This window comes from Oryctolagus cuniculus, chromosome 6 (assembly GCF_051225735.1).
Source record: "Oryctolagus cuniculus isolate XC-2025 breed Fujian yellow rabbit chromosome 6, ASM5122573v1, whole genome shotgun sequence".
In the NCBI taxonomy this organism is placed as follows: domain Eukaryota; kingdom Metazoa; phylum Chordata; class Mammalia; order Lagomorpha; family Leporidae; genus Oryctolagus; species Oryctolagus cuniculus.
This window is the reverse complement of record NC_142872.1, coordinates 32,759,184-32,785,691: the sequence shown is the minus strand read 5'-3', so window position 1 is coordinate 32,785,691 and position 26,508 is coordinate 32,759,184. Positions and strand designations below refer to the sequence as shown.

The following is a 26,508-nucleotide window of genomic DNA, read 5'->3' as shown; positions in this document are numbered from 1 at the left end:
GAATCCCGCTACTCTGCTGCCTCTAGGACCCCTAAGTCATGGAATTTCCGAGTTGAGGGACCTTGGAGACGCTGCTGAAGATCAAAGAGTGATCTGAGGTTACCTGTACCACTGCCGCCTGGGAGCTGTGCTCAGAACACAGGTGTAGGCACCCGCTCCCAGAAACCTGCCGTAAGATTCTCCCAGTGAGTTCTTTAGCTCTCCAAAGATCAGCGGATCTTTATCTTACGGCTTGGAGTAGTGAAGCCCAGTGAACTCTGAGGACCAAGGTTAGCACAGGGGCTGACCTGAAACCAGAGACAGTCCTCTGCTCTCCCCAGTGCTATATAACGTGGCAGCCCAATGCCAAAGGAATGAACACCAAGTTCTTCGCCCTTCCTTCAGTCCCCTTCCTCTGTTGGGAGGCTAACTAGTGATTCTAGAGCACAAGAGGGATTTGATCCTGTTTTCCTAGTATATGGCAAATATTTCCCCCTGATGAAGTGTATATGAAATTTAAATTCCACATTTTCCCCCCAGACGAGAAAGCACTCTGTGCCCCAGATCTCCATCCCCTTTAAGCTGGAACCTGGAAAGAGACCTTCTGAACTGGCCCTGCTGTTGTCGGAACAGGCAGCTGCTGGCTGTGGATGGCCGTGGCCACAGCTTTGGGAAATCTGTGTGTTCTGGGATTGCACCATGTCCTAGATAGATGGTTGCTTCTCCTATCTTCTCTTGCTTTGGTCTTCTCCATCTACCCCAAGGAAAACCATGTGATAACATGCTCAAGATGAGCCCTGGAGTGGAAACAGTTGGCAGCCAAGGCTCATCGATTTCCTATCACCATCACGTTTCCATGCTTCCTAGAGATAGACACTTGCCAGGAACCAAGGTCTTGAGAAACAGATCCTAGCAGCTGAAGAAGGATCCAGAAGCCACCAAATCTTGGGAGCACTATAAAAATCAGCAGAACTAAGACACAAAGCCGTAAGACAGGCACTGCTGTGAAAGGATAAAATGGCACCTGTGTAGAAAAGAATGAATGGAGAGATCTTCAGTGGCCTCAGAGGTCCTGGCTCTGCGTCTTGTTGCTGAGTCAGCCACATCCTTCTTGGCTCTGCTTCTGTGGGGTTTGTGTGACTCCTGTGTGGTGCTGACTCTGCGATCCTCTGCAGAGGTGTGAAGCGACCACAGCAGGGCCAGGACTATCAGAGCACGGGTCAGCTACACTTGCAGCCCGTTTCTGTGCACTGTCACTGCCTCACGTCCCACTGGAACAAGGATGGCATGGCGTCAGGGATGCAAGGTGTTTTAAACTTGCTTAGGGCTCAGGGACTAGTGTATCTGTATAAAGGCCTTGTTCTTGCATTAAACTGGTCTTGTCTCATATCTTAATAACTTGGGAACTGAGAATGCTATGCTAATTGAATGTATTATACAAATGCTGGAAATTGATTCATGTTGCCCCTTAATATTGATATTTGCTTTTCTTCAAAACTTGTATAACTTAGAGAGGCAGAGTGACAGAGAGCTTCTACCTGCTGGTTCACTCCCAAATGCCAGCAACAGCTGGAAGTGGGCCTGGACATTAACCTAGAGCCAGGAAGGCAATCCAAGTCCCCGAAGAGGGTCAGAAAAAGCAGATTGCTTGGGCCATCACTGCCGTCCCTCAGGGCTTTCATTGGCAGGAAGCTGCCCTCAGGAGCCAGAACCAAGATGTAAATTTCAGTACTCTGATGTGGGATGTGAGTTTCTCAGCCTGTGTCTTAACTGCTGGAAGGGGAAGGAGAGCTTCTGTACAAGGTGGAGACTTCTCCTTGCAGGATCAATTTGAATCAGACCTGGAAAAATGAGGTTTAAAAAAAAAAAAAACCAGAGGTAGAGAAATACAGGACTATTGGGCTGTTTAGGGAACAAATTGTCCATTTGAATGGGACAAGGTGCACAAGGACTGATAATGGGAGTGGAGAGGTATGGTGTTGGTGCTTGCTGGGGGAAGAGGTTTGGAACAAGCACTGTTGAAAGAAGAACACATTGATGGAGAAGTGAGAGTGCATCTCAGTTCAGTGTTTTCAGAATTGCTTTCAGTCACAGCACCTTTTTTTCAATCACAACCTTAGATAAAACCCTGAAGATTTAAGAGTTAAGAATGGAACCACATTGGTTGTCATGGCGCTGAAGGGGCCCAGGATCAAGGCTGCTCAGTCACTCACCCAGGTTTCTACGCAACACAACTTAAAAATCACCCACTAAACGGTAGAAGAGGGAGTTGTCAGCCGCATTCCCTGGCTGGAGAGTTAGACGACCAGCTGGTATGCTGCAAAAGACCGCAGCACTGGCAGGTTGGCCATCAGGGCTGGTCTCATTTGTAGATAACAGAATGGCCATTCGCAGCTGATCAGTGGTTAGCTAAGCTGCGCATCTATGTGAACACTGCACAAATGAAGCATTTGAATGAATCCGGTCGCCTCTTGGAGCATGCTTGTGAATATCTCTCTCTTTTTGGTTCTGGAGACTTGAAAGAGTTAACACTGCTTCGGAGTCGCCTCGCCCTTTCCCACAGAGGAACTTACCCACTGGGAGAACCTGGCTCCGTGCTGAGGAGTCTCTGCCAGGAAGCAAAATAAAAGCCTTCACTGGATCCTACACCTGGATACCCTCGGGAGAAAGGAGCAGGGGAAGGGATATTTCATTTTCAGAGTTTCCAAAAGCATATCCTAACAGGCCAGGCTGCACAGGGGATTCGTGATCCCTACAGGAACGAAGCCTGAAGAGCCCCATGACTTGTCAAAGGCAGGACATCTGAAGGGGTGTGTCAGATGAAATACAGGACATGCAGTTAAACCTGCATCTCTGATAAACATCAGAAACAACTTGCTGGCCAAGTAGGTCTCAAATGTTGCTTGGAACATACTTGTACTTAAGAAAAAATCCAGTCTTTTGAGATTCAAATTTAACAGCATGTTCTTTCTGTATTTCTATTTCTCCAACCAGGCAGCCCTACACCCAAACCTCCTTCAATGTCCCTCCTCCTCACCTGCCCTGGAAGGTCAGGTTTTGGTCTGGGAATTCCCTGCAGACCTTTCGAGCATGAGCTCCACACCAGTGGCCCCTTCACCGGAGGGAGGGGGGTTGGGTGCACCCTCGGAGCCCAGTGCTTCTCCGCTTGCTGCCCATGAAGCTCTAGCATGTTGGTCGGAGGCCAGTGTGGGGGTTTCACTGAATTTTGGCAGGGGAAGGGAGGAAAGAGACCCACTTCCTGATGAATAAATGTTTACAGTAACTACATCCCCCCTTGGCTAGCTGGAGACGTTCCAGCAGAGCTGCACTGCCGTTAGGCAAGCTGCTGGCTTTTTTTATCAGAAGTAAGTTGTTGTTGCATGGCTGCTGCAAACAGAAAACATCTGTGGAAAGTCCACAAACAGGAAGCTTTGGAGGGAAAAGGGAAAATAGCCCACATCGCCTGCTGACCCTGCCTGATGCATGTTTGAGAAGGAATAAGGTAAGTTAAATCAACAACCCTCAAACACAAGCATGAGCCAGGGTCAAAGTGGAAGACGAAGCATCACGGAGCAGGCTTTTGTCCTGTGTTTCCTTTTTAGTCTAAAAGGGCGCACTGAGGAGAGCTTTAGTCTCCTCTGCTAGCAAAAGCAAAGGTGACGGCTGCCAACATAGTCTTTCTGCTGTATCTTATATGCAAATGTAGCTGCAGGAGAGGGACGCTGTTGTGAATTACAGTGGTTCAGGTCCAATGGAAGCTCCAAACACACACATCATCCTGGATTGCTACAACCAGAATAAAGCAAGTAAAAGAAGATGCATGGCACACTTCCTACAGGAGAAGCATTTGACCTTCACAGGTGTGGGCTGTGAGGATACTTTCCATGTAGAGCTTTCCCCTGCGCTAGGAGGCTGAGAAACTTCTAAGAATAATCATATAGTTTCTCAAAGACAACAAGGTGCCAGGAATACAAAAGATAGGGCTAGAGGAGGAGAAGAAAGGTAACAGATTTACTCTGCATCTTTTCCCTGGTTGATTACAGTGTTGCAGACCATCCAGAACTTACCTACTTATTTGTCTCTGTGTGTGTGTGTGCACGCGTGCATAGCATATTTGAGGCACGGAGGCAGAGAGAATAGAGGGAGAGAAGTAGAAGAATAGATTAAGGGTGGGGGAGAGAAGAGGAAGAAGGAGAAAAAGAGAGGGAAGGGAATGAGGAAAGAAGGAGGAGGCAGAGGAGAAAGGAGGAAAGAGGGAAGAAGGGAGAAAGAGAAGGAATAAGAGAGTCCACAAAGCAGAAATAGAGACCTACAGGTCCTAGGCCTTGGCCCAGAGCCAGCCTACATACCCCTCAGCTAGGGCGCCTTGTAACTCCTCCATAGCCCAGCTCTCTGAGGTTTCTTCAATGACTTTGACTGAGGACAAACCTATTCAACTGTGACTAAATTTTCAGTAGACTTTAAGGTTCAGGGACAAGAGTAATCCCAGGTCATCCCAGGATTGTCTCCTGGGTTGGAGGCAGGGAGGTATGAAATTATGGTTTATGCTTCATAGTCACAAGGGGAAAATAATAAACAGAAAACTAGAATTTGTGTAGAAAGAGCAGGCATACAAGGCAGAGAATTGGCCAAGGCCCATTTTATTCTAGATTCTCGCCATATAGTTTGACTGGTAAGCTTGTAGTTCTCCAAACTCAGAGCATGTTGGATTCACCTGGGAACATGTTTCTTTAAAAAGGAAAATAAAAGTGAAGACTAGGTCTCTACCCTCAGGTTCTTATTCTGGAGGTAAATTTAACACAAGCAGTCTACCAAGCATGTATCAAGAAGCAATGTTGAGAATGCCTGGCTAATTCGTCTAACTGGATAGTCAGGTAGGGTAACCTTGACTCCTGGCTGGAAGAAAGAAGCAGCAACCGCTTAGTGGAAGGGTGAAGGTGTGGCAGCAGCCACACTGTAGCTCCCCTCTCGTGCAGAGACTGCTGCTTGCTGGGCTATGATCGGTGGTAGTTCCTTTACCTCAGTAGAGCTCAGTCTCATCTGTAAATCCAGATGTTCTTTTAGGACAGAGCATGTTTCCTTAGGTGACTGCAGCACTAGAATCTAATTCAGAGCGTGGATAGATTCTAAAGCTCACAAGAAACCATGAAAATGCAATTTTAAAGCAACGATGTTGTCCTGATCATTCATCATTATGGAAGTAGTTTGAGAAAACAGGCATTCTCAGAAACTCTACGGTGCAGCTTTATGGTCTGGGAAGGACTCAGTAGAATCCCCAGCCACACAAAGGTGAGCTGCTGAGTCACTGTCTCCGTCAGCAATAACTTGTTCCTTTATGGATGACGTAATATGTGCCGGGCAGGGAGCTCAGACTCTATACATATTTTATTTTGTTTAATTCATAGAACGAACATAAGGAATAACTTTATTCTTCCCATTCTGCAATGAAGAGGTTAAATAGCTTGCCTCCCATCACCCGGGTGAGAATCAGAAGAGCTGTAACTTGTGATTTTTCAGCTGTAGCTGAGCCGTGATACCCACACTGCATAAGGTTGGGCCAGTTACAAAAAGAGTGTGTCTGTATAAATGATCCTGTATGTTCTGTTCTCTGCAAATTGCATTGCACACATTCTATGATTAAGATGTGCCATGTTAGTCATTTTCAATTTGATAACATATGAGTAGTTTCTTTTATCAGTAATGGCAGAAAGAATATACTTTTGTATATGTTTTTATGTACTTGCAATAGGACAAATCACCTGGTGCTGAAGGAAGATCTATTTCTCAGTTTTACAGCTGTTTGACGTTTCTCTCCCATAAGGCTATTAGCATTTAGTCTCTGAGATGGCCCATAGTCTCACTCTTTCCACAATGATGAGCAGTCAGAACAACCTCCTTGCTTTAAACACTGCATCTCTTCACTTTCTTGTGAGCTTCAGAATCTATACACGTTCTTAGTTAGATTCTATAACTTATCTCTTCATAACCTCTGTCCACTTTTCAATTATATTGTCTGTTATTGATTTATATGTATTTTTACATATATATTCTGGATAGTAATATTTTTGTGTTGTTTATGTTGCAATTGATTTCTCCTGGTATTTCTCTTCTCTTAAAATTGTCGATTGTGATCTATTTTTCACTAAGAAAACTTGAATTTCCAGCTGATTTAATCATAACTAGGGATTTGTATCACTCAAAGCAGAAATTATAAAAATATTGTAATAATTTCAGCTAATATTTTCTAATTTATCTCTTGAATTTTTATTTGTGTAAAGCACTTTGTAGAGATTTAATGTAATTTAATTTTAAAAAGTTGATAGCTAATTTATTCAGCATAATTTATTAAGTAGTATGTCCATTTCCATAATTTAAAACATCACATTTATTTGAATTCATATGTAGATTTCTATTATTTCCATTATTTTTCCCATTCCAATGCCATTTCTAATCTATTTTAATATTTTCCATTTTAGGTTTGAAATCTTTTAAAAATATTTAAAACACCAGGAGCAGTAAGTCCCTGACTCCAACTATTCTTTCCTTTAAAAAAATTACTTAGATATTCTTGGCTTTGTTCTCCAGATAAATTTTAGAATTGACTCTTTAAAGTTTTTTCTAAGGCTATTACTGAGACTGACTTGACTCTATCAGTTTCTTTTGCAGAAATTTATTTCTTTAACCCCATTCCAGGGCTATGATGAATTACTCCCTTTTTTCAGATATTTTATTATATATACCAACTGGTTTTATATTTTTCTTCAGATAGTTTCTATGCACTTCTTGTTAGGTTGACAGATATTTAGTAAGAGTTTATGGCCATTCTGAATAATATTTTTAAAACTGTCATTTTCTAATTTACATTGCTTATGAAAAGAAATACTACTGAAATTTATCTGTTGTTACAATAGCTGGCAATTTAGTACGATGATAGAAGTCATTGATTAATTCAAATAATTTGCCAGTTGGAATCCTGATTTTTGTTAAAGAATTGTTGAAGACCTATGATGCATCCAATGTTAGAGATATTTCCAAGTATGTGCCCCAGAGACTTTGCATTCCAGTGGAGGAGGATGATTTACAGACAAAGGAACAAGTACAGAAGCACAGTAGCTTTAGTCCTGAGCAGGAGCTAAAACAGAACAATGTAGCAGGGAGTGAGGAGACACACACAGGGAGAAAGACCAGGGAAGGCTTCTCTGGGAGGTACGTGAGACTGAGCATATGTTGAGATTTCCAGGAAGGGTAAAGAGCAAGCCCAAAGGACTGTTGCTGGAAAGAACCTGGTGGTCCAAGAAACAGAACTGGAATCCAAATAGGCAATGATGACATGTCAGCAAGGTAGCTAGGAGCCAAGATACCATAAGGTTGATCTGGCCAGGGCAGTAGCTCCAATACTATTCTAAGTGCAGTTGGGAGCTATGGAAAAGTCAAAAGAATAACAATATGGTTTATGTTTTTAAGCAGTTCCTTAGGTTGTGTGGAGAGCAGGCTTCAAGTGAGTAAGAGGAGAAGTAAAACAGGTTGTACTGCAGGCCTGGAGAGGTGATAGTGACTTGATGGAGTTGGCAGTGGTAAATGGACATAAATACGTGCACTGACGATACAACAGAAGGTAGAATGAATCACACTCACTAATGTATTTAACAGAGAGAATTATTAGGCTTTTGGATTGAACAGCTGGGGGGTTGTGGTGCCAATTATTAAATAATAAACCCTGGGAAATAGTGATTTTCAAGGGAAAGGGAAGATCAAAGATTCTATTGGGAAATGTACATTTTGAAATACCTAGCTTACATGCAAGTGAATATGACAAATACCTAGTCACATAGATGAGTCTGGAGCTCAGGGGAGCAGTCAGTCCAAAAGAGAGAAACTTGGAAAATCAGAGGTATGTAAATAGAATTTAAAGCCACAGCCTAGGTGAGATAATGTAGGAAGATAGAAAAAAAGAATAAAGAACGGAAGATCAAACCTGAGTCCATGCAGTGTTTTGATGTCAGATAATGAAGGAGGCCATAGCAAAGGGACATAAGATGAAGAAAAAGGAACCCACAGGCGAGGTCAGTATCACAGAAGCCAGGAAAGGATGGGGATTTGAGAAGAGAGCTCCATTAACAGCTCCATCAAAAGCTGCTGAGAGATTGAGAAAAAAGGAGGCATGGTCCATGACCTTAATAAAGGCAGTGACAGTGAAATGTTATGGTGAAAGCTGGGTTGAAAAGGGTTGTGTAATGGAAGTTGAGGATGTGGACACAGCCAGAGCAAACAACTTCGGAAAGACAATCGAAACATCCTGGTACTGGCACAAAAATAGACATGTAGACCAATGTAATAAAATAGAAACCCCAGAAATGAATCAATGCAGCTGTAATCAACTATTCTGTGACAAATATGCTAAAAATCAATCCCTGGAGAAAGGACTGTCTCTTCAGCAAATGGTATTAGGAAAATTGGATTTGTGCATGCAGAAATATGAAAAAAGACCCCTGACTTAGGAACTAAATCTACAACATGATACCATCAAATTATTAAGGAAAACATCAGAAAAAACTCAGCAAGACATTGGCACAGGCAAAAATTTCTTGGGAAAGAGTAAAGCATAGACCATAAAAGCAAAAATGGACAAATGGTATTGTATCAAGCTAATATGCCTCTGAAATACAAAGGTAACACTCAACAAAATGAAGAGGCAACTGACAGAATGGGAGAAAATATTTACAAACTATGCAACTAATAAAAGATTAATCTACAGGATCTAGAAAGAGCTCAAAAAAATGCAACAACAAAGCAAACAATCCAATCATGAAATGGGCAAAAAACATGAATAGACATTTTTCTTTTTATCTTTTCTTTTCTTAAATGTTTATTTTATTTGAAAGGCAGAGTCCTAGAGAAAGAGAGATTGTCCATCATCTGGTTCACTCCCTGAATGGCAACCATGGCCAGAGTTGGGATGTTTGAAGCCAGGAAGCAGTAGCTTCTTCCGGTTCTTGCATGTGGATGCAGGGACCCAAACACTTGGGCCAACCTTCACTGCTTTCCCAGGCATGTTGGCAGGGAACTGGATCAGAAGTAGAGCAGCTAGGACTTGAACTGGCACCCGGATTGGATGCCTGCACCATAGGTGGTGGCTTTACCTACTATGCCATAGCACCAGCCCCAGAACAGGCATTTTCCAAAAGATGAAATACAAATGGCCAACAGACACATGAAAAGATGCTCAGGATCACTAGACATTAGAGAAATGCAAATCAAAACCACAATGAGGTTTCACCACACCCCAGTTAGAATGGCTATTATCCAAAAATAAAAAAAATATTAAATACTGGTAAGGATGTGGGCAAAAAGATAGCCTAATGCTCTGTTGGTGGGAATGTAAACTAGTACAACCATTATGGAAGATTCCTCAGAAATCTGGAAATATATCTACAATACGATCCAATCATTCCATTCCTGGGAATTTACTCAAACAAAATGAAATCAGTATATGAAAGAATTATCTGTACCCTCATGTTTATCACAGCTCAATTCACAGTAGCTACGAAATGAAATCAACTCAGATGTCCATCAAACGATGACTGGATAAAGAAAATGTGATATATATATACATATATATATGTATATATGTTTATATACACATATATATGTATGTATATATATACACATACACACTATGTGATTAAAAAAGAACAAAATCCTATCTTTCACAACAAAATGGGTGCAACTGGAAACCACTGTGCTTAGTGAAATAAGCCAGTCTCAAAATGACAGATGTTATGTTTTCTCTTATATGTAGAAGTTAATATAGAATACAAACACATTGTATAAGAATAAAATGGACATCTTGTGATTTGACTGTTGTATTTCACCCTTGTTGATACTCCTGTGGAACTGTGGTCTTTCTATTTTTTTTTTTACTTGAATGTTATGGTTAGTGGTGCATTATGCCTGTGATTATAAAGTGGACTGAAATAATGTTTTTGCAAAAAATAAAAAAAGGAAGGAGAGGAAGTGACAAAGGGAAAGAGTGAGAGGGAAGTATGGTTATGAAATATATGAAATCTGTTCTCTGTGTATTAACAAAAATTTTTTATAAAAGAAGTTTTGCTGCAATGAGCAAAGAAATGGAATGATATCAGAAAGAGCATTAGATCAAGGACTAATTTGCTGTTGAAAAGATTTTAGATGTTGGAGCTCCAATTTTTGCTGAAATGAATAAATAATCCTACAAAAAGGAAGAAATCCAGAATCAATGGACAGAGGAGAAAAAAATGCAAAAGTCTTGAGATAAGAAAAGGGAGGAGACCCTAGAACTTGAGAGTAACGGCTGATCTTCAAGAGGATCTGAGATGAACCTTCCACTGAAACAGAAAGGAAAATAGAAAATATGAATATTTTTATGATTTTTAATAGTTTTTTTTAAAGATTTTATCTATTTATCTGAGAGGTAGAATTACAAACAGTGAAAGGAAGAGACAGAGAGAAAGGTCTTCCTTCTGTTGCTTCACTCCCCAAATGGCCGTAACAGCCATCACTGTGCCAATCTGAAGCCAGGAGCCAGGAGCCAGGAGCTTCTTCCCAGTCTCCTACACGTGTACAGGGCCCAAGCAACTTGGGTCATCTTCTATTGCTTTCCCAGAGAACTGGATTGGAAGAGGCGAAGCTGGGACTAGAACCGGCGCCCATATGGGATGCCAGCATCGCAGGTGGAGGATTAACCTGTTGCGCCATGGTGCCGGCCCCAATAGTTTTTTTGTTTGTTTTTGTTGTTGTTGTTGTTGTTGTCGTTTTTGACAGGCAGAGTGGACAGTGAGAGAGAGAGACAGAGAGAAAGGTCTTCCTTTTGCCGTTGGTTCACCCTCCAATGGCCGCTGCGGCCGGCGCACTGCGCTGATCCGATGGCAGGAGCCAGGTACTTATCCTGGTCTTCCATGGGGTGCAGGGCCCAAGCACTTGGGCCATCCTCCACTGCACTCCCTGGCCACAGCAGAGAGCTGGCCTGGAAGAGAGGCAACCGGGACAGAATCCGGCGCCCTGACCGAGACTAGAACCCGGTGTGCTGGCGCCGCAAGGCGGAGGATTAGCCTAGTGAGCCGCGGCGATGGCCTCCCAATAGTTTTTTAAATTTTATTTAAGTTAAACAAGTTTCATGTATTTCATGCATATAGATTTAGGAACATAGTGTTACTTCCCATCCAACGCTCCCTCCTGCCCACACTCCAATCCTTTTTCTTCCTCCCTCTCCTATTCCCACTCTTAATTTTTTTACTTTCAGTTTACTTGATGATCATAAATTTATCCTACACTAAGAATTCAACAAAGAGTATGAAGAAAATAAAAACACTGTTCCTCAACAGAAGAGACAAGGGCTGTAAGCAATCATTGAATCTCAAAATGTCTATTTCACTTCAATACATTACGCCTTAGGTCCTCTAATAGTTACCTTGAATCAGGGAAAATATATCTATCTTTTTGGGACTGGCTTGTTTCACTAAGTATAATGGTTTCCAGCTGCATCCATTTTGTTGCAAAAGACAAGATTTCATTTATTTTTACAACTGAGTAGTACTCCATAGTGTATACATACCATCATTTCTTTTTCTAGTCAACAGTTAATGGACATCTGCATTGATTCCATATCTTAGCTATTGTGAATTGTGCTGCAATGAAACATGGGGGTATAGATAACTCATTTCTACATATAAGTTTATATATTTTTGTTGCATAAGATTAAGAAATTCCTTTTGAATCTAGAAAAGATATTTATATCAGTTTATCCCTCTAAATAAATGAAAATATCTGGCAATAATTACAAATGAAATTTGTTTTATGTTGACTACAACCTCTAGCCCAACATCTAATGACTCTGATGACAACAAATATCTTTGTTTTGTTTGCCTTAAAGAAAACAGTTCTGCCTGACCATTAAATAAGGAATTTATGCTCATAGGTTCCTGACAGATCAAGTTCTGAAAGTAAAGGATGTTTAGATGCCCTAAAGTTGAGTCATATTAGTATGGTTTATCTTGGGAGAAACTGTTCCAACTTAGGAAATTGAAGTTTAAAAATTATTTGTTTCTTCTTTTATAATTATTCTTTTTTTGTTCTGTTGCTAATTCCTTACATTAAGTTTTAGTCTATGTATTTTTATTCTTCCTCATTTTCTAGTAAGTGCATGAAAAGCTATAAATGTTCCACTCAGTACCACTTGTACCATAGCCCACAAGTTTTGAGAGATGTTAATCTGATTTCAAGTCATTTCCAAAGAGCTTGTAATTTTAATTTTGATGATCTCTTTAAGACTTTTATTCATTTTAGTTTTAAAGTGGATGTTACTATTTTATTATTAACTTCTAAGTTTATTGCATTGTGTCCAAGGAAGCTGTATTTCAGTATCACAACATTTTGAGGTTGTCATTTTTTAGCAACACGATGGATGCAACTGGAAGCCATTATACTTAGTAAAATAAGCCAGTACCAAAAAGACAGATACCATATTTTTTCCTCAATCTGTGGTAACTAATAGAGTACCTCAAATGTAATGTATCGGGATAAAATTGACATTTTAAGATTTGATAATCATTTACTGCCCTTGTCTCTACTGTTGAGGAACAGTGCCTTTTCTCTGAACTATTTGTTGAACTCTTAGTGTAGAGTTTATCTTATGAATATAAAGTAAACTGAAAATAGATCTTTGTAAAAATTCGGAGTGGAAACAGGAGAGAGAGGAGGAAGGGAGGGAGCATGGGTGGGAGGGAGAGAAGGAGTAAGAAGTTATCACTATGTTCCTAAATCTGTATATAAGAAATACATGAAATTTTTATATCTTAAATAAAAATTAAAAAAAAGAGATTGTCACAGTTTAATATGCAATGACATGGTGGAGGGACTGGGAGTCAAAGGGAGCACATAGACAAGTCTAGTACCTGCTAACGCTAACCGATGGAGTAAATAAAGAGGAGAGTGATCCAACATGGGAAGTGAGATACTCAGCAGACTCATAGAATGGCAGATGTCCTAAATAGCACTCTGGCCTCAGAATCAGCCCTAAAGGCATTCAGATCTGGCTGAAAAGCCCATGAGAGTATTTCAGGCATGGAAAGCCAAGACACTCTGGCAAAAGATCTCTGCGAGTGAGATCCCAGTGGAAAGAACAGGTCTTCAAAGAAGGAGGTACCTTTCTCTGAAGGGAGGAGAGAACCTCCACTTTGACTATGACCTTGTCTAAACAAGATAAGAGTCGGAGAACTCAGAGGGCTTCCATAGCCTTGGAAACTCATGACTGGAGCATAGGGAGATTACTGATGCCATAGACAGGAGTGTCAATTGGTAAAGTCAACAACAGGAGTCACTGTGCACTTACTCCTCATGTAGGATCTCTATCCTTAATGTGCTGTGCATTGAGATTTAATGCTATAACGAGTACTCAAACAATATATTTCACTTTGTGTTTCTATGGGGGTGCAAACTGTTGAAATCCTTACTTAATGCATACTAAACTGATCCTCTGTAAAATAAAAAAAAAAAAAGAAATTATCAATTCCCAACTTGACTCTCACTGGGATTAAACATGACAATAGGTCTGCTCTGATTTCATCATCATTTAAAAAAAACGATCTATTATTTTTCACTTTATGTTTCTGTGTGGGAGCAAACTGTTGAAATCCTTACTTAATGTATACTAAGCTGATCTTCTGTATATTAAGATAATCGAAAATGAATCTTGATGTGAATGGAAGGGGAGAGGGAGTGGGAAAGGGGAGGGTTGTGGGTGGGAAGGACGGTATGGGGGGGAAGCCATTGTAATCCATAAGTCGTACTTTGGAAATTTATATTCATTAAATAAAAGTTTAAAAAAAATATGCAATGACAGATGCTGGTTAGGGTATAGAAAAAATAAATCCTTATACACTATTGGTAGGAATGAAAGTTAGTACAGTAATTATGGAGAACTGTATGGAGGCTCCTCAAAAAAAAAAAAAATGTGGAGCCATCATTGTATGCCTATTAAGCTGTGGTGTAGTAGGTAAAGCCTCCACCTGCAGTGATGGCAGCCCATATGGGTGCCGATTTGAGTCCTGGTGACTCCACTTCAGATCCAACTCCCTGCTAATGTGCCTGGGAAAGCAGCAGAAGATGCGCGAGCCCTAGGGCCCCTCCACCCACATAGAAGATGAGGAAGAAGCTCCTGGCTCCTGGCTTTGGCCTGGCCCCAGCCTGGCCCAGCTCTGGCTATTGCAGCCATTTGGGGAGTAAACCAGTGGATGCAAGATCTCTGTCTCTGTCTCCCTCTCTCATTCTGTCTCTCTATCTCTGCCTTTCAAATAGATAAGTAAATAAATCTTTTTTAAAAAAACCTAAAAATGCATCTATCAAATAATCCAAGTATCTCACTAAAGGGTATAGATCCAAGATAAATGAGACCAGCATATGAAGAGATGCCTGGACTCCTATGTTCATGTCAACACTGTCACAGTAGCCAAGCTTTAGAATCAGTTATGTGTCTAACAGTGAATGAATGGATAAAGAAAACATGGTATATAGATATGCAATAGAATATCATTTAGTCAACAAAAAGGATGGAATCCTGTCATTTGCAGCAAAGTAAGTGGAACTAGAGGTCATTATATTAAGTGAAATAAGTCAGACACAGAAATACAAATTCTACATGTTCTCTCATATGTGATAGTGAAAAAGTTAATCTGCATGTAGAATACTGATTACTAGAGGCAGAGAGGTGGGATAGAGAGAGATTGGAGGACACAAAACAATCAGAAGTAACCAGTTCTTGTGTTTCACCAGAATGCGTGGTGACTATAGGTCGCAGTAATATATTAGAATAATATAATAAGTATTAATTATTATAAGTAATAATTTGTAAATAATACCCTGGAAGAAAAGAGCTGGTAGGCCCCAAATACAAAGAAAGGGTAAGGGAATGGAAGGCTAGTCATCTAATTTGATTGGTTTATGCTGTGTACATGTGTTAGAATGACATACTGTATTTTATAAAAATGTATAAGTATTAAATATTAATAAAACTTATCAAGATAATTAACTGTTAGAATAAAATAAATTTTTGAAATGTATTTTCCTTTTATTTAAAAATATTATATGTATCCATTCTGAATATTCAAAGTTTAAGTCAAATATATGTTCTTGTATTTTTAATGCTTTTATAATACCATTTTATAATTGTAAAAGTTAGACTCATTGCAGAAAATGGAGAAAGTTATAAATAAGAAAGAAAAGCCTCACCCAAAGTCCCTATAGATAAAAATATTTTTTTTAATATTTATTTATTTGAAAGAGTTACACAGAGAGAGGAGAGGCAGAGAGAGAGGTCTTCTATCCACTGGTTCACTACCCAGATGGCCGCAACGGCTGGAACTATGCTAATCTGAAGCCAGGAGCCAGGAGCTTCTTCTGGGTCTCCCATGCAGGTGCAGGGGCCCAAGGACTTGGGCCATCTTCTACTGCTTTCCCAGGCCATAGTGGAGAGCTGGATCGGAAGAGGAGCAGCTGGGACTAGAACCGGCACCCATTTGGAATGCTGGCACTTCAGGCCAGGGTGTTAACCCACTGCACCACAGTGCTGGCCCCAGATAAAAATCATTTTAACAGACATGTTGAAAATTTCAGCATTTTTATCCAATTGAGCTAATTATATACACACACAAGTGCATCCCCAATTTTTTTCCTTATTTAGTCTAAGTATTTCTGCATGTCAAATTATTCTTCATAACTATCATTTTAATAGCCTAAACTTTGACATAGAATATATTATGATCGTAAGGATGTTTTACATATTTTATATTATAAATAATTCTCTAGAAAACGTCTGCATATAGATCTCTGCTACGTGTAAGATTAGCTTTATTTAATGCATTAGTAAGAAGAAATTATTAATTCAAAAAGTATGAACATGTTAAAGGCTCTTGTACTTACAAGCTCTCTCTCTCTCTCCCTCTCTCTCTCTCTCTATATATATATACGCATACACACTCATATAAACACAAAAGGAATGTGTACTTTTCATGTAAGTATAAAGTCTAAGTACAAGGGGATCTTATTTACTCTGGTGCCTTCCTCAACCCACCTCCATTATGACTTGAGGACTATCCTTCCAGACATTCCTCTGTGTGTTTACATGAATTTGTCTGCATTCGTCTGTTGAATGTTTATATGCACATGAGAAAGAACATATTCATGTGTAAGAGTAGAATTCACACTAAGCAAACACTTTTAATTTAATTTGAAATGCACATGTATAGCATTTCCATTCTTGCATAAATATATTTATATGCTTCTCTTTAACATTTAAGAAAATACATACTAGTCCAAGTGAGAAATCTTCATATTTTAGGCTGCTTAATGATTAAAAGGATACCCTGACACTATGGATTCTCTTATTTTATCACTAATGTTTTGTCAATGTTCCAGTTTATTTCTTTGGCAAGTGAGAGTCCTTGTGAAAACATCTGCTGCTCTTGTTTCAACTGATCTTTAATTAACAGACAAGAAAGCCAGTCTCAATAGGGGAGTATCTTCTCCTTGGACATCCAGCCTATTTCTTTTTTTCCTCGGATGTGATGTTACTGTTTTGAGAGTAACACCCAAAGAGCTGAATAGTAGTTGACTGCAGGGCTTCCACCAGTCAGGCTGCTTTGGGCTGCTTCTGACAGAAAAGCTCAATACAAATTAGCTTAAAGACTAAGGAAGATAAACTATTTTCCCTAAAAGGATTTGCAGTGTATCTTAACTCTACAACTGATGGATCCTGTTGCTCATGATGTCATTATGGTTCCTTCTTTCTTCAGTCCAATGGCTTTGACCTCCCCTACCCTCTTGCCTGGGGTCTCACTATGTCTGCCCCGGTTTCAGCTTTTCCCAGTAGACACTCAGAATGCCAGTAATGAACGCTGCCTCATAAAGTTTTCAAATAACAAAAACTCAGCTCATAGCAAGTCGTTAGCAGAGTTTGGTCATGACTCACTGACCTCAGATGCCAATGTGAAATCAATCACTGCCTAACTTTGAGCAGTTAGCATCCCTTCTCGCCTAAAGTAACCCTATTAAAGAGGGTGGGTACCCAAACAACATCAGGGTTCAAGTAGGAAGGGATTTATGTTATGTGAGCAACTGTGTCTACAAAAGTGTGGATTATATTATCCCAATAATTAAATGTATATAATATCTAAAAATACACATATTTTAATTTGTTTTTACCTCTTTCTTTTTAAAGATTTATTTTCATCTGCTTGAAAGAGCAGCGTAGAAAGAGACAGAGAGAGATCTTCCATCTGTTGGTTGACTCCTGCAATCCCTACAAAAGCTAGAGCTAAGCCAGGGCAAAGGTGGAGCCTAGAACTCCTCCTGGGTCACTCTCTCTCACATGGCTGGCAGGAGCCCATGCATTTAACCATATCCAAGGAGGCATTAGCAAGAAGCTGAATCTAAAGCAAAGTGGTTGGGCCTGGAACCAGCACTCCAATATAGGATGCAAGTGTCCCAAGCAGTGTTTTAACCTAGCACACCACAACACTTACCCCAGCATGTTTTATGAACTAAAACAGGATGTGTATTTTTATATACAACAAAAATAAAATTTTCATACATGTAGTCTATAATAAAATCTGTAACATAAAGCTTCTTTCACGTCTACATGATCAAAAAGTTATATTTCATTTTGGAAAATTCACTCTTACCAACTATTTAAATATGTCCATTTAAACAAGAAGGCAGTTCCTTTCTGGATTTCAAAAATCAAGTCCTACTTGCAGATTTCAGTATTATCCTCCCTTAACAGAAATCATCACAGTAACATGAGACACAGTGCCCAGTTATTTAGAGTAACTCATGCCCATTTATCTTGAACATGCACTGCATCTTTAAAGATTCTGGCATAGAAGTGTTTTGTACAGCGCCTTTGTTAGAATTTTTCATCTTCTATTTATGTAGTAGTACCACACATTTTTGATGTTATAATTGTAAGCTATATCATATATAAAGTCATCAAATAATCTAAGATATTAATGAGCAAGACTTCAAAGCTTACTTATAGAGAGGAAACCACTCTTACTTCCAACCCCAGGCAGGGGGATGCTGCCCTTGTTGTGAAAGATTGAAGTGTATAATCCATCAAAATGCCACCTTATCCCTGAAGGTCTTTTTCAAGGGAGAAATGATAAATGAAGACCTGAGGTTTCCCAAACATGATGGGACTCGAATATTTGATTTAGCTCCAGGTGATGGAAGGGGATGATGAGTGAGTCATAAATTTGAGAAATATGACTACTGGATAAAGGCATTTTTGCTTAATTTTTTTCTCACAGCCATGAATCACGGTCATGCTAATGATGTTTGGTGAGTCCACATTATGTGTGCTGTGTCTATAGTTGTTTGTTGGTCCACAGGAAAATGACTGTTCTATTTTGTTTCATGCTTAGGAAACATTTGCTCGTTTCAGTTTTTGATTCCATCTATCCTCTCCCTTCCACTCTTAAGTGCGGAAAGAAAACAATAATCTTGATACCTGGACTCCATAAAATTATGTGCAGTCCTGCTAGGTATACTGCCTAGCTCTGCCTTACTCTTCCAAAGACTGAGTGGATTTTTTTGCTCTGGGAAAATAATATGGGTGGAGGGATGGGGGCATATAAGAAAATCCTTCTTCTTTTAGAAAAGAAAGAGGAAGTCACCATCGAATATTTTGAGGACAGAAAGCAGTTTTTAGGCCTCTACCTGTGACAGTTTGAGCTTACGTATGCCAGTGGTGAATGAGAATGTTTGAGGTGGCAAAGAGGACACCCATCCTGTGTCTTGTCTGTATTTGAGTGTGAAATCCTGAGAGTGACCACAGATTCGTTAGTCTAGGAGTTTGCAAAGGATCAAAGAGTAAAACACTTCAGTCTATGATGCATACAGGTTCAGCCACAACTGCTCAAGTCAGCCATAGCTAATGTGTCAACAAATGGGTGTGGCTATGATGCAATAAAACTTCATTTACAAGAGCTGATGGCAGGCAGGAATTAGCCTGGGTGCACAGTTTCCTGGCCCCTGTGCTAGTCTGTAATATACCAGCCTCTCCCTTGGAGGTGTTTCAGCTGCTCATCACAGTGACGGTCTCCAGAGCAATGCGTAAGAGCAGGTCTCAGAGCAGACATTAGGCAATTTCAAAATCATTAGAGAAGTTCTGGTGAGGACAGTTATATGATAACTGTCATACTTTCCCTTCTTCATATACAACTCAATTGCAACTACTTTACGTTGGTCAGCAAAATGTGGGGGACTACGTCGCCTCTGGCCACACACCAAACAATTCTCTAGCAGACACCAACTGAATGCCCTTAATTTGATTCCATTCTGGCACTTTCTCCCTAGAGGCAGAGTTAGATCCCACAGGGGAGAGTCTGTCCCACCAAACTTTCAAAAGTCGTTGACTGGGCTCTGTGCTTCTGATGGTAAACTGGGGTTCCCCTCCTTGGATTTCATTAGCTTGCTGGAGCTGCTCACAGAACTCAAGGGAACACTTTCCTAATATTTATCCATTTAATATAAAGGCTGTGATGAAGGGTACAAACAGCCAGATGGAAGAGATGCATAAGGTATGTGGGAAGGGGCGTGGAGCTTCCAGGTCCTCTCCAGGTGTGCCACCTCCCCAGCACCTCCGTGTGTCCAGCATCCAGGAAGCGCTCCAAATCCCAAAGGTCAGGGCTTTCCCCCACACCAGACAGGCATGAATCACTCCATTTCCAGGCCCTCCCCCTCTCTAGAGAAAAAGGTGAGGGTGAGGTGAAAACTCCACACTTACCATCATGGCTGGGTCTCTCTGGTGGCCAGCCCCCGCCTAGGAGCCGCAGAAGAGTCACCTCATTAGAACAAAAGCTTCTATCACCCAAAGGGAGGTCTGGGTCAGACACACCTACCACTGAGGAATTGCCAAAATATTTTAGACATTTTGCATCATGAACTGGGATCCAAAACCAAATATTAGAACAAAAATTCTACCGAATCCATCACTCAAGAAATTAGGAGATTATGGGGGTTTTAGGAGTTCTATGTCAGAGAATTGGGGATATATGTTTGAAATACACACACACACACACACACACACACACATTGTTATTATTTAACAACTCACTCCCTGGTTTCTACCAGGGATCCCTTACAACAAGATGATCTTATCTGTCTAAGCATCCACATTTAATGTAGCATATGTAGAACAGAGTACCAACTCAAATGTGCCTAATGTTTAGAGAAGTCAGTGTGGGCTAAGATATAGGTGAAGGATCAGATAATGTTCCCTATAAAGCCATTATAAATACTTTCATATTCTTGTACTGATTTGCTTATTCTTTTCTCTTTTAATCTACTGCTATGACAAGCTTGTGCAAGAACACGGAAATCAGCTGATGTTTAACTGGATCCAGTGATTTTCATAGGTATCACGTCCTAAGGCTTTTACTGAGTCTCCCAGTACGTTTGATCATTAACATCAGTATTACCATAAGACTCCCCTCCAAGAAGTAGTTGAATCCTACCAATAACACCAGTATTACATCATGTTTCAGTATGATCATAGTGCAATGCAATTTCTTTTTTTAAAAAATATTTAGTTTATTCGAGAGGTAGAGTTACAGACAGTAAGAGAGAGACAGACAAAGAGAAAGGTCTTCCTTTTGTTGGTTCACTCTCCAAATGGCCACAATGACTGGAACTGTACCGATCCAAAGCCAGGAGCCAGGCGCTTCTTCCCAGTCTCCCATGTGGGTGCAGGAGCCCAAGGACTTGGGCCATCCTCCACTGCCCTCTCAGGCCACAGCAGAGAGCTGGATTGGAAGTGGAGTAACCAGGACTTGAACCGGCGCCTGTATGGGATGCCGGCACCACAGGCATCCTTCTGTGCCACAGCGCTGGCCCTGGGCAATGCAATTTCATTACCAAAAAATCAGCACAATTACAGACTTACTCAATAGACTTTTGACCATATACTAGGTATCATTAAAAACAAATATCATTACAATTGGCCTTGATCTTGTTATTTCTGGGTTCCAGGTAATTGGGAACAAAGCCAATCACCTTGTCTCATCTCATACACCTCTGTTCAGCATGGCTTACATTGTGTGATGATGCAGCAGGGCCCAGCTGCCTGTTATGAGGACATGGGTAGTATTTAGAACAGTTCTTACCTCAACAAGCTGTACTTCAGGGAAAAGTTTCTTTCAAATTATACTTGGAGCAAGAGCAATCAGAGTACATCAATGTAAATTACAAGTGATCACAGAGAATTTCAGTAAGTTTGGAAGACCTTGAAATTCTCACAAGTGTGCTGCTTGAGCCTCAATAACTAGAAAGAGGACATTTCTCTATGGCCAATTCAGTTTTCCTTGGTGTTAATAAAGCTAAGGGGCCCTGTTAGATCAAGGCACAGGCCCTAGTCCCTTTGTGTTGCTATAACAGAATACTGCATACTACATGATTTATTAAAAAAAGGGGGGAGCCGGGAATTAATTGATCTTCCTATTTGGAGACTGGGCATTCATTATCAGAGTGTTGGTGTCTACTGATGGCCTTTTGGTGCATCATGCCAAAGTAGTAGTGAGAAAAGCAACAAAGTACACACCCATGAGGTAGGAGAACGGAAGGGGGCTGGCCTTATGCTTTCCTCGGGAACCCACTTTTGTGACATTGCCTACTAGTGAAATAATGGCATTAATCTGTGCATGAGTGTGGCTCTTACATGCCCATCTGCCCACACTATGGCACTGAGGGTTAAGCTTCCAATGCATGGACTTTGGGGTACACTTTCTAACCATAGCAAGCCCTTTCCCATCCCTGGCTTTGGGTGTTAGCCCACATTAGATGTTGGGAATGCCTGGCCCACTTTGCTAAAGATTCATTATTTTCCAGGTTGACATCCAACATTTGCCTTCGCTCTAGAAGAGGATCCTCTCTAACTTGCTTATTCAGTTTAATAAACCCTTTTCCTGCGAATGCTGCTCCTCATTAGAGTAAGGTAAGTGTGTCCCAGTACATCTAGAGAGACAGTCACCATTCCCACTACCCTTTTCCATCTTGTAGGTCAATGTTTAATCTACCATACATGTTGTTGCATCTGTGCTCCTCAGTGCAGTAAGAACACGTGTTTGCATGTCAAAGTGTTGAGTGCACCATACTAGGGTTAGATCAGTGGTGATCACACACAGGTATAATTTACTCTGAGTTTGCCACAACATTTCCTGCAGTTTTCCCTCTCTCTCTTCGGAACTCAAAGCCACCACCCAATACCCACTGTTTTGGTCCTATCAGAGTCACAACTTTTCCCCTTTTTAACAGCTTTCCATCAACCACACCAAGGATGATCAGTATTTTTGCATAGGACACTGCAGCATTTGGGGTACTGACAAAGATTCTTTGCTTAAACTTCAGACGGGCTCTCAACCTTCTTCCAGGCCCAACTGCACAGGTCCTTCTAAGATTGCATTTTAGCAAAAGCCATGCTAAGTTAGTTTGCAAAGAATACTCCCTCCCCCGTCTGATCATCCTTGGTATCTGATCATGTTCTGTACCTTCCAGCATCCCTCCAGGTGTGATGTGATCTCCCTGTCATGTCTTATGCAGGATCCTGCTAGGTTTGTTTAGATAGTTACCCCGTTACCTTTCATATTTCCGCTCAGTACTTTTCCATCCACGGATGCCCAACTTTGCTTTCTGGCTGTAAATTCTCACTTTCACATGAACCCAGTCTTTTTTCTGGTCCTTATATCTACTCTGATGATCCTGAATAAAGTCTGCTTCACTGGGATTTATCATTATGTAGCTTTTTCTTTAGCAGCATGCTACAATTATATTTTGCGCATTGTAACTAGGAACCTTTCTAACCCCTCATCACCAAGGTTTATAGTTGCAAAATGTTCAGTCTGTTAGGGCCTGCACACCACTCAGTTTGAAATTCCAGTAGGAAGCTGTTCTTGGAAATCTCTTCTCAAATGGTATCCTTTGTAGATAGACCCTGAAAACTGCCCTTTAGATGCCAGTTGAAAGTTCCCCACTATGTTCTTATTCATTGGCTATGAATTAAGGGTTTCCACAACCTCCTGCTCACATTCTGTGAGATACACCTGCTCATGGAACTCAAGGAAACTTGGTACAGACCTTGACTGACTTGTTCCGAAGGATTTAAGAAAGGATATAGATCAACAGCTGGATGAAGAGCCACACAGGGCAAGATCTCGAAGAGTCCAAGTGAGGAGCATTTATTCCCGTGGAGTTGGAGGGTGCCACCCTCTGTCACTTGAATGTTTCACCAGCCGGAAAGCTCTCTGACCCCAGTCCTTTTGTGTTTTTTTTACAGGCTCCGGGCTTCATTCAACGGACATGATTGATTGCTTCATTGGACATTGGTGGTCAGTCCCTCTCCCCTGCTCAGAGGCTTGACTTGTTGGTTTTCTGTAGGAGAATTTAGATGGATAATGAAATGAAAACATGACACAGAAGCTGTCTGTATCAGCAGAGCAGTGGTAGGAATCTCTGTCTTTGTAAAAAGAGTCAGGAGACAAGCTGGCAAACAATTGTCGCTGATGCAACTGATCCTGTTGTAAATTTCAGGAGAAGAAGATGGGGACTCTGGGTTCATACAAATCTAGTTTAGATCCTGTTTGACTCTGCAGATTAGGTGAGTGAACTTGGCTGATAACCTCTCACAGCCTCGGATTCCTCATCTGTAAAGTATGGCATCAATTTCATATAGTTGCTGCTAAAATTATATATGAAAATATTACCACAGGGTCTACCTCAAATTAAATAAAAAATTAGCAGGGATTATGAGTGCTCATTAGAAAACCTGAATGCGGGTGAATCTATCAATAATTCCATGTGTAACCTTCCTTGCATGAAATTAACCTGAGTCAGAAAGTAACCTGAATCACTTCCTCTCCCTGGGACTATTCTGTGTAAGGGGAGATTGATGTCTCCATAAAGTCTGAAACTTCTAAGCTAATTTGGACAAAAGCCCTCAGCCCTCACAGACGTCTGGAGCTACAACCTGAACAGGAGCGATACTATTCCACAGTGATGTCTGCAAATGCAGAGTCCCCTGCACTGCTCAAGTCAGCCTGTGAGGGCTGGAAATATTCTGTAGGGATCCACTGGCCTTGCCACTCTCCACTCTCTTTGGTGTTTACTCGTGAATTGTTGCCGTCTCTTACTCTAACTTTGCTCTGGATCAGACAGACCTGGAAAGATTAAAGCTAAGCCATGAGAGAGCCTCAGAAATAACGAGAGAGAGAACACCAAGCAAAATAAGATCTTTCTCCTTAAGGCCCAGAAACCAGAGATGAAATAACCCTGAATAATGCATGATCCCAGCTTCTGTAATTCCAGGACCTTGGAGCCGGGGGCTGCAGGTTTCAGTCCAGGCCCAACAATTCCCAACTGCGTGATCTTGGTCAAGTCTATTATCCTTGTAGGATATTTTAAAGTAAGGAGATAATTCCTATTTCATAATGTTTTTGTGAGAGCTCATTGTGATTAGTTTTATGAAAATGATTAAGCATAGTACAAGACTATGCTTTCTGGATTCTAAAACACATGTTCACATTCTAAAATTTGAATGTGTCTTAAAATTGATGAGCCTAGTAGAATTTGTTTTTCTTTTTCATTTTTTCCTGACAGATGTTAATAAATCAGTAGCATCCTAGAATCAAAAAATTTTATAAACAATAATCAATAAATTGGCTCCTATTATAATCTTTAAGATTTTTTGTTTAAATTCTGTATATAAAAGGAGTTTTACTGATATAAAAAGATCAAAATCAGAAAAATATAGCCAATCACAAATACAGATTTAATAAGTTAGCTCATAAGGACATAAATAATTTCCTCATACTAATTATCATTGATTGCTCCTTGTTAAATAATCAATCATTTGCTCCACTGCTGCACCTGAGCAAAGGCACATTTTAAATGAACTGCACTCTTTTTTTTTTTTTTTATTACTGGTATGATGAATTTTTCACCTAGGAAACCTTCGCCACCCTTTGGAGTCACACTTTTAAATACAAAAACTCTCGTTTTACATTCAGTGTCATTGATTTCATTTTTCATTTGGTTATGTGACATGAAATAGAGTTGTTCTCTACAGCTCAGAGCTTATGTCTCAAAAATAAATGAATGATCCTCCTCTAGCTTAGTCCTTCCCCCAGCCCCACCCTTGACCTAAGGTCTCAAATACACTGGTTTACAAGTAATCTTATGGTGCAGTTGTTGAATGCTAGCTGGCATATTAACTGTTTAAGATTTGGAAATAGCAGGTACAGAAAGATCTCTGAATTCTGTGCTGTTTCTTAAAAGCAGAGGATGAAAATCCCATGTAAAAGATACTCAGTAGACCTACACTAGACAGCCAGGCAACATCTTCGTACCAGAGAATTCTGCATAGCCTTTGTTTAAAAAGTTTTTCATTTAGTTGCTTCTTCCTAACTCCCTACTCAGTGTCCAATTCTGCAGATAAGTAACTGATGCTCACTGTTGCTCTGGGCCTTCGTATCTTTATGAGGGCTTCCATACCACATAAAACTTGTGTTATGTGTGTCTCCTGTTAATCTATCTTATGTCAATTTAATTTATGTTGAACCCAGCCAGGACCCCCGCCCCCGCACCGAGGATGGAGGCAGAATTTTCCCACTCCTGTGCTTATCTACCTCCAGTAATTCCTCAAAGGCCTGGGACTTATAAACTTCATTTCGGCATTAATTTACTTTTAATTTATTTTTATTGCTACCATTTATATCTGCAGTTCTGTGCTTTGGTGGTAATGTCAACCTATCATGCTGCTATTTGTTAAACTATGACATTACAAGGTGCAGCATTAAATCAGAGCAGGAAATGAAACCGAAAACCGCATAAGTCAACTGCGGATGTTCCATTGGCGCAGGGGGAGGCTTTCTAACTCTTTCTGCTCCCAGTTTGCAAATGCCAGGACTCAGGAGGCAATTACAGTGATTTACTATATAGCATAGCATTTAAAATCAAAAGTTACTAAAAAAGAAAATCTTTTGTTAAGTGTTCTTAACATACACACAAACTACAATAATACAGGGTGCTGGACAGAACTGTAGGAAGTGATGGATGTGTCAATGGCCTTGATTCTTGTTGGCAATGGTGGTTTCATGAGCAATATGCTTATCACCAAAATCATTGAATTGCATACATTAGTATACATTAAATATGTACAGCTTTTTGTTGTTTTACTTAATTTTACTTTTCCCCCCAAAAAACCTTTTACTTAATGAGTACAAATTTCGTAAGTACAACTTTAAGAATATAGTGATTCTTCCCACCATACCCATACTCCCACTCCTATTCCTTTTTTTTTTTTTTTATTTTTTTATTTTTTTGACAGGCAGAGTGGACAGTGAGAGAGAGAGACAGAGAGAAAGGTCTTCCTTTTGCTGTTGGTTCACCCTCCAATGGCCACTGTGGCTGGTGTGCTGCGGCTGGCGCAGCACGCTGCGCCAGCGCATC

At 40.5% G+C, this 26,508-nt stretch overlaps 1 long non-coding RNA gene across 2 annotated transcripts in view; it reads left to right on the top strand.

Moving 5' to 3' along the window:
• Positions 1-26,508, top strand: part of LOC108176570 (uncharacterized) — a 101,135-nt gene that overhangs the window by 23,380 nt on the left and 51,247 nt on the right. Inside the window, exons 2-4 of one of the 2 annotated variants that reach the window (XR_016236283.1) lie at positions 20,370-20,426; positions 21,895-22,000; positions 23,339-23,390. This is a non-coding gene — a long non-coding RNA (uncharacterized LOC108176570). The remainder of the gene's footprint in view (positions 1-20,369; positions 20,427-21,894; positions 22,001-23,338; positions 23,391-26,508) is intronic. The other variant, XR_016236280.1, reaches the window with a different exon arrangement.